Source organism: Engystomops pustulosus, chromosome 3, assembly GCF_040894005.1.
Source record: "Engystomops pustulosus chromosome 3, aEngPut4.maternal, whole genome shotgun sequence".
NCBI classification, from domain to species: Eukaryota; Metazoa; Chordata; class Amphibia; order Anura; family Leptodactylidae; genus Engystomops; species Engystomops pustulosus.
Genome location: NC_092413.1, coordinates 180702455 through 180716649, shown reverse-complemented (window position 1 = coordinate 180716649; position 14195 = coordinate 180702455). Strand labels below are relative to the sequence as shown.

The 14195-nt window shown below is 44.3% G+C and overlaps 1 protein-coding gene across 4 annotated transcripts in view; it reads right to left on the bottom strand.

Moving 5' to 3' along the window:
* PXYLP1 (2-phosphoxylose phosphatase 1) overlaps positions 1 to 6305 on the bottom strand; it is a 38602-nt gene extending 32297 nt beyond the window's left edge. For 2 of the 4 annotated variants that reach the window (XM_072143121.1, XM_072143124.1), the window contains exon 1: positions 6150 to 6305. The gene's annotated coding sequence lies outside the window, so the exon portion shown is untranslated. The other 2 variants (XM_072143122.1, XM_072143125.1) reach the window with 1 other exon arrangement.
* Positions 6306 to 14195: the final 7890 nt, after the last annotated feature.

The following is a 14195-nucleotide window of genomic DNA, read 5'->3' as shown; positions in this document are numbered from 1 at the left end:
CTTGAAAGCCTCAATCTTGATGTACAAAATTCCTTAGTCTAGAAGCACACGGATGTGGTTGGTCTGTGAATAATGGAGCATGCTTTGGTTGGATTTCACTGACCCATCATAGTGTCAAGGATGGAACATCATAGTGATATATTATACAAGGTGTCCCTGCTTCCCCACTGTACACATGATTATAGTTTGGCAGTGTTTTCCACAGGTAAGAAGGGACTCTGTATATGATATATCACTATGATGTTTAGAGTCCCATCTTTGGCTCTGAGCAGAGAACTTTTTAGATCTACTCTGCGCTGGTCTAAAGACTAACACATTAAATGAAACTTGTTCATAGCAGAGCTATAGCGAGTGCACAGGTGAGGGACAGTAACTACACCACCTTCAGTCCCCTCCACCCCCACTTGGCGGTACAGGGAGAATAATCGGAATTACTGACGGTTCGATAGTGATTGCGATTATTTCGGAGCTTGTTTGCCATGAAACCGACCTACAAGTCCTGATAAATCCCCCTCACTACCTTTATTCTAGACTATACCCAGTGCTGTCATGTAATGTTTGATAAATTCGGTATCAAGCTCTCATTCCAAAATGTGTTTGTGAAGAGATCATTCCCCGGGAAGCAAATCACTTTTTCCATTTGCCATGATGGGAGACGTGCGGTGGGTGGCTGCATCCAGACATAATTGGCACGAGACAAGGCAAATGTTGTAATCGGAGCAGATGTATTGGAAAACTGTAAACTAAATAAATAATCAATAGACGTATTGAGGCTGGAAAACAAAGTGGGCAGGATGAATTATTAAACTCCCCCGTGTTTTCAGTAATAACTATTAAAAGGCTTTTCGCAGTAATCACTATATATGCACAGAGGGATTAGGAAGAGACAAGCGATTGATTTCAAATTGAGCAAAGTCTCTGGGAGTTATTTCTAATGATTTGTGGTTTACACAATGATCATGGTCTAATAGTTACAGGGTACAAGCCATGTCATAACCCAAATACACAACATGCAAAGTCCTCGAAAGACATAAGAAGTGACATAAGTGACTAACTCCTAGGAATAGACTCAAATCCATTGCGAGGGTCCTAAAATCTCACAGATGTGGATAACTCTATGCACTTTTGTAGCAGTTGAGGGCCAAGCATTGTTGGCCTTATCTAGTGAACTTCTCAACCCACATATCTGTAATGGTCTACCAGAACACAATGGGGGCCATTTATCTGATGTGTCTGAGAACAGAACTGTTCTAGTTACTCATGGCAGCTGTGGGAAAATGAAAGCTGAGCTCTGATTGGTTGCCATTGGCTCTCAGACACTTCTGATGAATCTCCCCCAATGTGTGCATCCTCAGGCCCCAAATAACAAGCAAGTGGTGAACAGACATGAAGTCCTCATACATCTAAAAGGACTTCCTGAAAGATTTGGGCAGGAATGGGACTTTCTATAAATATTGCAGCTCAACTCATACACAGGGGCCATGGAAACCAGGACTGTGTACATGACACCATAGAAATACATGGAGCAGTTTTCTTACCAATGACAACGGCTAGGACTCATCCCCAAACAATGTTTGTCCGCATGTAGCCTACAGGATCATGTCACAGAAAGATAGGGAGTAATAGGGGGACTGACCAGTTTTGAGTTAAAATTGAATTTTAGAATGCGTGCAGGCACAGGGTAGAAACACCTTTCATGCCCCCTCCACGCCCATATGGAGTGTTGGTGGTGTAGAAGCACTGGAAGACATTGCTATTATTTCAGTGCTTCTACGTCAGAAAATGGATGTAGAAGCATCGATAAATCTCCCCCATAATCTCTAGGATCATTCCAAAACGTCTTCAGTAAAATGACCGGAATTGCACTCTGTTCCATGACAATTTTATTCCCTTATAATATCGAAAAAGACTTTTTATTGAATCCTACCAGTGGTGGAGAATACTTTGGGACTATGTAATCCACGTTACAGGGTCCACGTATGTAACAATGCATGTCCATAAGCATGTGACCACAAATGACCTATTCTAGTCACTTCCCTACATGTCTCTGTATGCATGTGGCTGCTCTGAACCAAGTAATACTATTAGATGACCACAAATAATCTCTTGACATAACTACTGCACTTGCAACTAATTGTTATAGAGTTAAAGACATAATTTCCCGGTTCCCAGTTTAACCTTTTTTTAACTTGACTATTTTAGTTTCTGAGAATTCATAGAGGTCGACAGACAATTGTGCCACAACCCCGTCGCCAGTCACAGATTTCTCTCTCTGACTTGATAAACGAAGACAAATCCAAGTAATAATCCCTTCCTATTAGTTCTGGTACTTAGTGTAAAGGCTGTGCCACCCATGCCTCCTCTCCGAGATATAAGTACAAGTCCATGACCAGTAGTCTGATAGGAGAGTGGTTACAACTTCTTATAAGACAAGTCGTTTTTTCCCTTGTCCTTAAAGGCATTTAACACAAAGCTACAATTACATGGCTACCACTGGGTGCCTGCAGGCTACATATATCTGACAGAGGCCCTGGAAAAAAGGCGATATCTTCCATGACGATCAGATAATAGTCATATGTTATTTAGGAACTGCAGTATCTTTTCCCCCAGGAAGCGGGAGGACAGACGAACAGAAAAATCCCAACAGCAGTGAATGAAGCTTAGACCAAATCTGTGCACTTGCCCCCTCTCAATGGATAGGGAATAAGCATCATTTGCACAACCCCTTTAAGAATCAGTCATTTTGCCATGTCCTTCAGGTCTCAGCTGGTTTCCTATTGCGGCAGGATAGGGCTTCTGTGTGTACTATTATGACCTGTGCCAACATGAACCCACAATAGAAATGCATTGCATCACGCCCGCCTGGCACAGGGAGATCCATGCCTCCTGCATACAGACTACACCCAATCTCCAGCTCTACTATGGTAAAGAGGTCAGTGCAAAGATAGAATCAAGAGATGGATTATTAGCTTGTACAAATGTGGCACATGACCATACATTATGTCTGTGGTAACTGCAGACTGGGCAGATCTACAGATAAACATTCCCTTTAAGGTTACTTCCAAATTTATCAGACTGCAAACTTTCTGTCTGGATGAGATTAAAATCTCAAAAAAAAATAAATAAATAAATAAAAAATCAGCCAGATTTTTAGATCCGCCACATGTCCCTTTACCAGGTGCAGATTATATATGGAAGTTGGCCAAGTTTACGGTCTCGTAACTTTCCCTGGTGTTATGACGACTCCTCCAGGCTACAGAGCCGTGCCCAGCACTTCTGGCATCTCTACACTGGGCACAGAACAGTAATCCTGAATATCAACTCCTCAATCTATTATAGAAGCTATTACAGAGGGCAGTTCACATTACATTCGTGGTGTACTCCTGGGAGGAATTCAGGTGTTGCTATGGGGTGCGGTGCTCCAAATCACAGACCTGTAGTGACCGGATAAAGTTCAGAAGGTTGGGGCTCCCAGCATCAAAGTGAAATATGATACAAGGAGTCCCTGCTGTAATTGGGATACTGTAGTTCCATGGGGCAGAAGGGATTCCTTTTATCATATATCACAATGATGCTTAGAAATCCGACCTCTGCACTGTGTTCAATCCGTGAAATCCGGCCAGCGCATGGTGCGTGTCAAACGCTGCTTGTGAAGGCGACTTGAATGACCATAACCTGAACTGAACCCGGAACATGAGTTTAGTTCAGTTGTAAGAAATCAGGATGTTAAATATTGGGTAAAACATGCACCAAGTTTTTACGCCATGAATTCAGCCGTGTCATGTCATGCGCTATATAAGTCCAGTCTACCCCTGCTGAGGAGTGTTGTGGGTAAAATTGAGGCTCATTAAAAAGCAGATCAGTGGGAGCCCTGGGTGTGGTGATCCATAGATCAACTCTATCAACCTATTTAAATGCGCTGCAACAGCACAACTTGGCCTCTACACAGAAATCGGTGCTGTTCTAAAAATTCTGGCTCTGATATTGACAGATCAATAGATAAAGAAAAGATAGCTATATCACACACAATACATACTTCTCTGCATTATATATATCCCATCCTGTAAACGACCTCCCTGAGCGCCAGTGGACTTGTTACCAGGTAATTTATCTGCCCATATATTATTACTTGGGTACAAATTAATGCAAGTATAGATCTAAGGCCCCTTTCACACTGGCCGTAAGTTTGCAGCTTCGTATACATCCCCATAGACGGCTATGGCGCCCAGCGGAGGTACGGTGATCACACATCATACCATACTGTATTTTCCTGTGTTTACGGCCGGGGGCTCCATGCATCGCTATTGGAAGGGGTTGGCGCAAGTGCTGCTACGGCCAGACGAGCACACAGCAGTGTGAAAGTAGCCTAAAGATGCAAAATATAGATTCAAAGAGAATAATAAATCTAAACACTCCATATCCTGATAGAAGGGCTCATTTACACATCCGATTGTTCACTCAAATTGTAACCCATGATTTCCAGAAACGCCCATTCGCATTTCCATTTTTCTTTCCCATGGAAAATAAATCGGGCATACACTGCTTTCTTTCATGTTTCCAGAACATAGACTTCAATAGAAGTCAATGGGTCCCCCACCCCCCCAAAAAAAATGGACAGCAGATGGAGTCCATTTCCCCAGTTCCCATTTGTCTTTTAGCTTCCACTTAAAAACGGATGAATAACGTATCCATTTTCTCCCCATTGATTTCAATACACTAAGGCTACATTCACACTAACGTATGGGGGACGTATATACGGCCAATATACGGCCCCCATAGGCAGCAATGGGCGCACGGCACCCTACGGGAGCGGTACGGTGCCGCACACGTGCGGCACCGTACCGTTCCGTACCCGGGAAAAAGATAGGACCTGTCCTATCTTTTCCCGTAATACGGCGCCGTGCTGCGCTCACCTCCTCCTCCTCTCCCCGTACACTGCCGTTGCCCGCTACGCTACGGTACGGGCGGGCAACGGCAGTGTGAATATAGCCTAAGGGTGATGCCACACGTGGCGTTTTGAACCCGTTTTTGGTCCATTTTTAAGCAGTCCGTTTAAAAACGCATGCGTTTTTTTGAAACGCATGCGTTTTTTTTAAATGCATGCGTTTTTTGGCAGGTTTTACCAATGATCTAAATTAAAACCGGTCAAAAACTAATGCAATTTTGGACAGGCTGCTTAAAAACAGAACAAAAACGGGTTCAAAACGCCATGTGTGGCACCCTCAGTATCCGTTTTTTCCATCTTCTGTTGGGCCTTGCTTTACTTGAGTGGATAGTTGGAATGAAAAACAGGTGGCTAAAAATAAAAAACTGAAACTAAAAGTATCCATCTAGATGGGAACTGGTCATCATTTTTTGTAAACCACAAGTTTTTTTGCAGATGTGGGGAAAAAAAAAAACACACAATAAGAAGAAAGGATGCGGATACACTACCTAAACACTAATGATTTTCTGGTGGACGCACAATGGACACGTGCGAATGAGCCCTAATACTGCATCTATCAGATAACAAGCCGAGTACTTAGAATACAGAACGTTGGAATGTAACACTTCAGGAGAACAAAGGGTGTCATTTTACCCCCCAAAAAATTCAAAATGTATTCTAACACTTGAGATGTCTCCACTTTTAGGATTCCAGAAAATCTCACAAGATCCTGTTTGGGAAAGTGACACAATGATCAACATCTACTAAAAAGTTTTTCCTAAAATTCCAAAAATGCTTAAGCCCAGTCTCAAGCCTTGATCCATGACAGTCACAGTAGAGATGTCACCTCCTTCCCAGCACTGGTTATACTGCTCCCCACCCCCAGTCATACAAGGGTGAGGGGGATCCCAGGCAGCTGCTCAAACAAATGGGAGAGAGACCACCCAGGAGAGCCGTGGATCCCCAGCCTCAGGGGTGTACAGAGGGCACCGGGGGTGAAGGGGACCTACCTGGCAGCCTGATCACTCAGCCGGATGATCGCGAAGGAGAAGAAGAAGAAGAGGAGGAGGACAGAGGAGGGAGGAGAGGACTGAATAGAGAGAGGAGGAGGCGAGGGCAGAGCGATGAATGAGAGAAGGTGGAGAGAGGGAGGGAGGAAGAGGAGGAGACACTGAGGGGCAGCACAGCCGGAGCCCCCCATCCCCTCCACATCCCCTCTACTCACTGCCAGGGCCAGCACTCTCCCACTGCCTAGTAACCGTAGCTAGCTAAACGTCACATGCCGGACACTTTACGTGTCCTCAGGTGGGTGATGAAAGCAGCTCCGCCGCCATCTTTGTTATGGGCAAATAGGGCTCCAGGTGAGCAGGAAACGCCTTACACTTTGATTACAGTCACTTATCAAACCTGCGGATGACGTCACAAGGACGTGCAGCCTGCACGGACCAATCAGGGCACAGCTTCCACTGTCGGTTATTGGGAGATTTGTGTTGCATGTACACGGTCCGGATTGTCTGCCCCGCAATCTGTCACCTGATCCAGGTGAGAGCATTTGTATGCAGACTGAGGGCACGTTCACACTTTGCGTTTTGGTCGCGTTTTTATTGCGTTTGAAACGCATTGCAACAGCTGCTGAGAGGTAATTTGCCTAATTACATTACCATTTACGTTTGTTAACGTAATGTTAACGCATGCGTTAACGTCGCGTTTACGATGCGTTTTGTAAACGGAAATGTTTAGAGTGATATAATTGGGCAAATCACCTCTCCTCAGCTGTTGTATATGCGTTTCAAAAGCGATGAAAACGCAGGTCAAAACGCAACGTGTGAACGTGCCCTCAGGGTGCATTCACACCATGCGTTTTTGACGCATTCCACTGGCTTCAGCCTTAATTACATGATAAGGTTACATTGCGTTTTAGCAGATGCAGTGTAACACAATGTAACCTTATCATGTTATCAAGGCTGAAGCCAGTGGAATGCGTCAACAACGCAACGCATTGTGTGAATGCGCCCTGCGCCCTGCTTACTTACAGAGCGGATATTATACCATATAGATTAACCCCTTATTGACTTGGCCCCTTCTTTTGTTTCCCTTTTCCACTCCCCTCTTTTTAAAATCTATAACTTTGTTATTTTTTCCATTTACAGAAATGTGCGAGGGCTTGTTTTTTACGTAACAAATTGTGTTTGGTAGTCACAGTATTTAATATTGTATGCCGGGTACCATGAAGTGGAAAAAAATTCCAAATGTGGTTAAATTGGTGAAAAAACACATTTGTGCTATGTTCTTGAGGGTTTGGCTTTTACAGCTTTCACTGTGCACTCCGAATGATACGTCTCCTTTATTTTTTAAATTGGTACAATCAGAGGGATACCAAATTTACATATGTTTTATTGTGTTTAAATACATTTTAAAAAATCAAAACATTCTGTACGCAAAAAAAATCATTTGTTTTGCCATCTTCTGACACTAATAGCTTTCTCATACTACAGTATACAGTGCTGTGTATGTGGGGAGTACTGCATATACTGGTATAAGCCGACCAAAGTATAAGCCAAGGCCACTAATATTACCACCAAAAACTGGGAAAACCTATTGACTCAAGTATAAGCCAAGGGTGGGAAATGCATTGTTCACAGCCTGCCCCCAGTAATATACAGCCAGCCAGCCCCTGTAGTATACAGCCAGCCTGCCCCCTGTAGTATACAGCCAGCCTGCCCCCTGTAGTATACAGCCAGCCTGCCCCCTGTAGTATACAGCCAGCCTGCCCCCTGTAGTATACAGCCAGCCTGCCCCCTGTAGTATACAGCCAGCCCCCATGTAGTATAAATCCAGCCAGCCCCCTGTAGTATACAGCCAGCCAGCCCCCTGTAGTATACAGCCAGCCAGCCCCCTGTAGTATACAGCCAGCCAGCCCCCTGTAGTATACAGCCTGCGAGCCCCTTGTAGTATACAGCCTGCGAGCCCCTTGTAGTATACAGCCAGCCCCCTGTAGTATACAGCCAGCCCCCTGTAGTATGCAGCCAGCCAGCCCCCTGTAGTATACAACCAGCCAGCCCCCTGTAGTATACAGCCAGCCAGCCCCCTGTAGTATACAGCCAGCCAGCCCCCTGTAGCATACAGCTAGCCCCCATGTAGTATACATCCAGCCCCCTATAGTATACAGCCAGTCAGCCCCATATAGTATAAATCCAGCCAGCCCCCTGTAGTATACAGCCTGCCAGCCCCTTGTAGTATACAGCCAGCCACCCCCCTGTAGTATACAGCCAGCCCCCTGTAGTATGCAGCCAGCCCCCTGTAGTATACAGCCAGCTTGCCCCCTGTAGTATACAGCCAGCTTGCCCCCTTTAGTATACAGCCAGCTTGCCCCCTTTAGTATACAGCCAGCCAGCCCCCTGTAGTATACAGCCAGCCTGCCCCCTGTAGTATACAGCCAGCCTGCCCCCTGTAGTATACAGCCAGCCTGCCCCCTGTAGTATACAGCCAGCCTGCCCCCTGTAGTATACAGCCAGCCTGCCCCCTTTAGTAGCCAGCCAGCCCCTTTAGCCCCTTTAACTGACATACTCACCTTCCGGCAGTCCCCGATGCTCGGCACTGCTCCGCGATGGTCCTGTTCCCACGGCTCCTCTTCTTTCTTCTCTCTGCTTTAACAGTCGTCTCACACTATGAAGTCATCAGCAGCGACACCGCCGCATCATAGTGTGCGCCGACCGGCAGAGCGCATGGACGATCCATGTAATGTGTTTATGAACAGCAACCTGCATGTAACCCAGCTTTCCCAAGATCCTGAAATTTATAATTGTTTTTTGAACAAAACCACTCAGTTCAGGGATTAAACGCGACATGTTTCTGCAGCAGTGTAGCTACAGCATTCTCAAGGTATTTTTGCTTCATAATGCATAAAAATTTCCTGTTTTAACACATATATAAACACATCCCACAGGTGGAGCAGACTGCAAGCTCTTCAGACACCTAGGGGACAGGCATAACAGATTTTAACCCCTTAAGGACGCAGGGTTTTTCCGCCGATTTCTCGCTCTCCAACTTCAAAAATCCATAACTTTTTCATTTTTCCGTGTACAGAGCTGTGTGAGGGCTTATTTTGTGCGTAACAAATTTTACTTTCCCGTGATGTTATTTATTTTAACATGCCGTGTACTGCGAAGCTGAAAAAAAATTCCAAATGTGGAAAAATTGAAAAAAAACGTCACGTGCGTCACGTTCTTGTGGGCTCAGTTTTTACGACTTTCACTCTTCGCTCCAAATAACATGCCTACTTTATTCTTTGGTTCGGTGCGATCGCGGTGATACCAAATTTATATAGGTTTTATTGTGTTTTAATACATTTTCAAAAATTAAACGAATGTGTACAAAAAAGAAAAAAAAATTTTTGCCATCTTCTGACGCTAATAACTTTTTCATACTTTGGCGCACGGAGATGTGTGAGGGGTCATTTTTTGCGAAATGAGGCGACGTTTTCATTGCTACCATTTTGAGGTCTGTGCGATATTTTGATCATTTTTTATTTCATTTTTTATGTTATGTATAAAGGTGTAAAAGTCGCATTTCGGACATTTGGGCGCCATTTCCCGCCTCGGAGGTCACCGCCGGCCGTAACCGTTTTTATATTTTGATAGATCGGGCATTTTGGGACGCGGCGATACCTAATGTGTCTGTGATTTTTACTGTTTATTATGTTTTATATCCGTTCTAGGGAAAGGGGGGTGATTTGAACTTTTAATATTTTATTAATTTTTTTTATTTTTTAAACTTTTTTTTTTCTTTTTTTTTTCACTATCTTTTAGACCATCTAGGGTACATTAACCCTAGATGGTCAGATCGCTGCTACCATATACTGCAATACTTCTGTATTGCAATATATGGCATTTTTGCAGCACATTCATTACAATGAGCCACTGGCTCATTGTAACGAATCTGCAGCTGCCAGATAGCCTCGTGTCAAAAGAAGACACGAGGCTACCATGACAACCGATCGCCGCCCCCCGATGACGTTCGGGGGCGTGGCGATCGAAAAAAAGATGGCGGCGCCCGCGCGCCGCCGTCTTTTAAATGCCGCCGGCGACTTTGCCGGCGGCAACGGGGGGGGTTAATAGCCGCGATCGGTGCTAGCACCGACCGCGGTTATTAGCGGTGGGGGTTTTATGCATTTTGCAAAAACCCCCACCTTTGTATGAAGAGGACTCAGCCCGTGAGCCCTCTTCATACATCCCTTATACCTCTGCGCCGTAGAGCTACGGCGCAGAGCGTTAAGGGGTTAAACAAGAATTCAATGCAGAGAATCTAAACAGTTTTTGAGATCAGCAATTGACAAACTGAAAATCTGCGTCAAATATGCCACGGAAAACTGACAGGCTGTGGACTTTCCCCACTATAAAAATATGCACCAAAGTCTTACTGCCTTAAAGGACATCTACCACCTGGATCAAGGATTGTAAACCAAATACACTTACATGCGGTGTGTGACCCCTCTGGCAGATTTGCTCATCTTTAAGCTTCTTATGCCCCTGTTCTGCAATTGATCTAAGGGGTTCTAGGCTCCATTAACACCTATGGGGGCTGGAGCCCCTTAGGCTCATTTGTATATTTCAAAAAGCCTTTTTAAAAAAGAAAAAAAAAAACAGGGGATAAGAAGCTAAACGAAGAGCAGATCCTGCCAGAGGGGGCGCACACCAGTATGTCAGTGCGTTTGGTTTACAATCATTCATCCTGGTGGTAGATGTCCTTTAAATTGGACTTTATTAGTGGGTTTTGTGCGGAAACATCTGACGTCGGACAAATCCATAGATTTTAGGGGAAGAAAAGAGGCAGAAATAAGGACACTTTATTGAGAAAAAGAAAAGCAGGAGGCAACGGGAGAACATGAGCAACACCGTCAGTGACCGAAGATGAATATAGTACGATAGAAGTCACCAGATTATTACTTATAAACTATTATTAATACTATATCCACCATTCACAGCATCCTGCATTCCACCTGCGCAGCAGCCAGCGATATTTATGCAATTCCCTAACCTTATTAAACCAACAGTAATGCTTATCCATCATAAATCTAACTGAATAATGAATGAATAATCCTGCCAGTATTAGCAGGGTATAAATAAATGGATGCTGGGAAATAACAGTAGTAAACTATAATTGTATAAAAGTAATCAATAATAAAATACTCCTGACTAATTTTAGTGTATTCCATGACAAGTGATATATACTGACTTATAAGAAGATGGAAGCGTAGCGTTCAGTAGACGGTGCTTTGTCGCTATAGGCAACTATTGCTGTTATACTATAGCTACTCCTAAGATACAACATTCTTAGGGAACAAAGTATAATAAAGCTAACAATGAGGACCCATTGGGGGTCATTTACTAAGGGCCCGATTCGCGTTTTCCCTACGTGTTACCCGAATATTTCCGATTTGCGCCGATTGTACCTGAATTGCCGGGATTTTGGCGCACACGATCGGATTGTGGCGCATCGGCGCTGGCTTGCACGCAACGGAAATCGGGGGGCATGGCCGAACGAAAACACAACGTATTCGGAAAAACCCCCGCATTTAATAACCGAAAATGTGTCGCTTGGGAAGCGCTTACCTTCACCTGGTCCAGCTCGGTGTATTCCGGCGTGTTCAGATGATTTTCAGCGCAGCAGCGCCACCTGGTGGACGGCGGAGGAACTACCTTCATAAATCCCGTCCGGACCCGAATCCTGTGCAGAGAACGCGCCGCTGGATCGCGAATGGGCCGGGTAAGTAAATCTTCCCCATTGTTTTTTTTCCCTGTTAAAAACCCTTTTAGGTTTAGAATAGATAAAAAAACCTAACAGTGTCATTATGCAAATACAGATGTAAAATGTAACCTTAAAAGGAAATCTACCACTAGCAGGTAGACATATTAAACTACACATTCCTATGCTCCTATTCATCTTGATCCCGGTGTTTGCATTCTCTAAGATTGACATGCTGGGATGACCTAGGAAAAAAACCGTATAATTAGCAGCCCATAGTGCGGGGATAAGATGTCCGGCGCTCCGGGCTGCTAATTATGCATGCGCCTGCACCTCCCTCTCCCTTGCTGGATTCACGCCACCTGCGTGACAGGTGCCTCCCTCTCCCATGTTGGGAGGCGTGAATGATAAACAGCCTGGAGCGCCGGACATCTCATCCCTGCGCTCCGACCTGCTAATTATACCATTCTTTTCTAGGTCATCCCGAAGTGTCAAGCTTAGAGAAGGACACCACTGGGATCAACATCAAGAAGTGCTTAGTTAAGTATTTGTAGTTTAATAGTGGTAGATTTCCGTTTAATCCTTTACTTCACCATATTATCTTCCCAGTGGCCAGAAAACTGGAAGCCATAAGTAGGCTTGTTGTGGACCTATGATGTTCTTGCCTTTAACGTTTAACGGTTGGTTATATGTGAATAACTATAGGCCCCATAGGCTCATAGGCCTAATTCACACAACCATATGGGGGCCTGTTATCTGGCCTTGAGGTCTGTGGCACCCGGATAGAGTGCCTCATTGCACTGTGACTTACCCGGGCAGCCCCTGTGCAAAATATGGGGCATGTTTTATATTTTGCTTGAATACGGTGGTGTCCACTGAGATTTCTATGGAGAGGGGAGGAGCACTCCCTCCTAAACCCTTCCATGTGCTCATAGAGTGTAAGCTCTTGTGAGCAGGGCCCTTACTCCTGTTGTTTGATCTGAAAATATTATTACTCTGTGATCTCCGATTTTGTTTATATATGTAGATTGCTGCAGAATATGATAGAACTATTCTACAAAATATATACTGTATATATATTTTTAAGCAATTTGCTGTATTGAACCATGAAACTGACAGTTTTACTACAATATAAATAAATGCTCATCTTCCGAAAAGAAGCCATGATGCTTTACCAGACTAGTCATGGATGAATCCGGAGGGCACCTGATGGACCCGACTGACTTATTGCTGCTTGTGCGAGCAATCACTGGTCAATGGGTCAATGGGAGTCCTTGGGGGAGAGAAGAGATGTAATAATCCAGTCTGAGATTAAGGATACATACACACATCCCCATGTCTCTCAATGGGCTCATACACATGGATATAGTTTGAACAGCCCCATGTGGTAGCTGGCTGCCCGGGTGATAAATTATGAGGTAGATCCTATTCCTGACAGTAGATGATCCGGCTTTTTTAAAATTCTATTTGCTGACTAACTCGGCACCATAATGTGTCACACCGGTTATGGTTGTTGTTGCACTTGAAGCCACGTCTTCATTTTAGCAAGCAATTCTTCATTGTGAGAAAGGCAAAAAAAGTATCTTAAAGCAATTTTCTAATTTTCTTTTAGTGGGTTGGGCACTATTACAAAACTTTACTAGGGTAAGTACAAGACCCATATAGTACTTACCCTGGTAAAATGTGTGCACAGCCACCAAAAACTAGCAGATCTCCTTAAACAGTGTACTCTGCATGGTCCTCCAAACACTTCTACGGGAGCAGTTATGATGAAGGGGGTCTACACATACTACCCCCCCCCATAAGGCAACAGAACATCGGACATCACAAGAAGTCTTGAGTCCTGCTGTTGGTAGGTCATGTGACTTTACCAGGGTAAGTAACTAACCTGGTAAAGTTTTGTAATAGTGGCCAACCCCTTTAAGTTAACCAATAGGTGGTAAAAACTTTCAATGGAGTCCAAAGTAGAACCATTCACCAATAGTCATGGTGATAAATGTGTCTATACTAATCTTAGACAATATTAAAGCACATCAGATCTAAACACCTCCCTAACCAATAATAATAATACCTTTAATAGCAGCAGAAAAACCTGTGTGGCCACAAACTGATGAAGCAGCTCCGATTTTTTTTTTTTTTGCAATTTTTCTGCGACTACACCAAATCCACATCATGTGGGCATGGTGGGGGTGTAGAGGGATTTGGCTGCCTCTGGAGTAGTCGGGCATGGGGCATATTTTACAAAGACCTGCGAATTTCCGGGCGTGGGGTAGTTTTGCAAAGCAGGACCTCGGGGTGTGTGGCCACTATCATACTCTGGCGCACGATAAATTTCCCCCTCTGTCTTGGAAATCACTGCCCATGACCACCTCTTCAGCTGTGATAGAGATTTGTAGTCCATGCTGAAGTCATGGGTCTTTGTAGGCGAGTGCACTTACAGGTTTATAAAGAAAGAATTATCTCTGCATTGCTGTATCGGTTTGTGTCCACAAAGGCACATCACCATACAGTATGTGTGTATGTATGT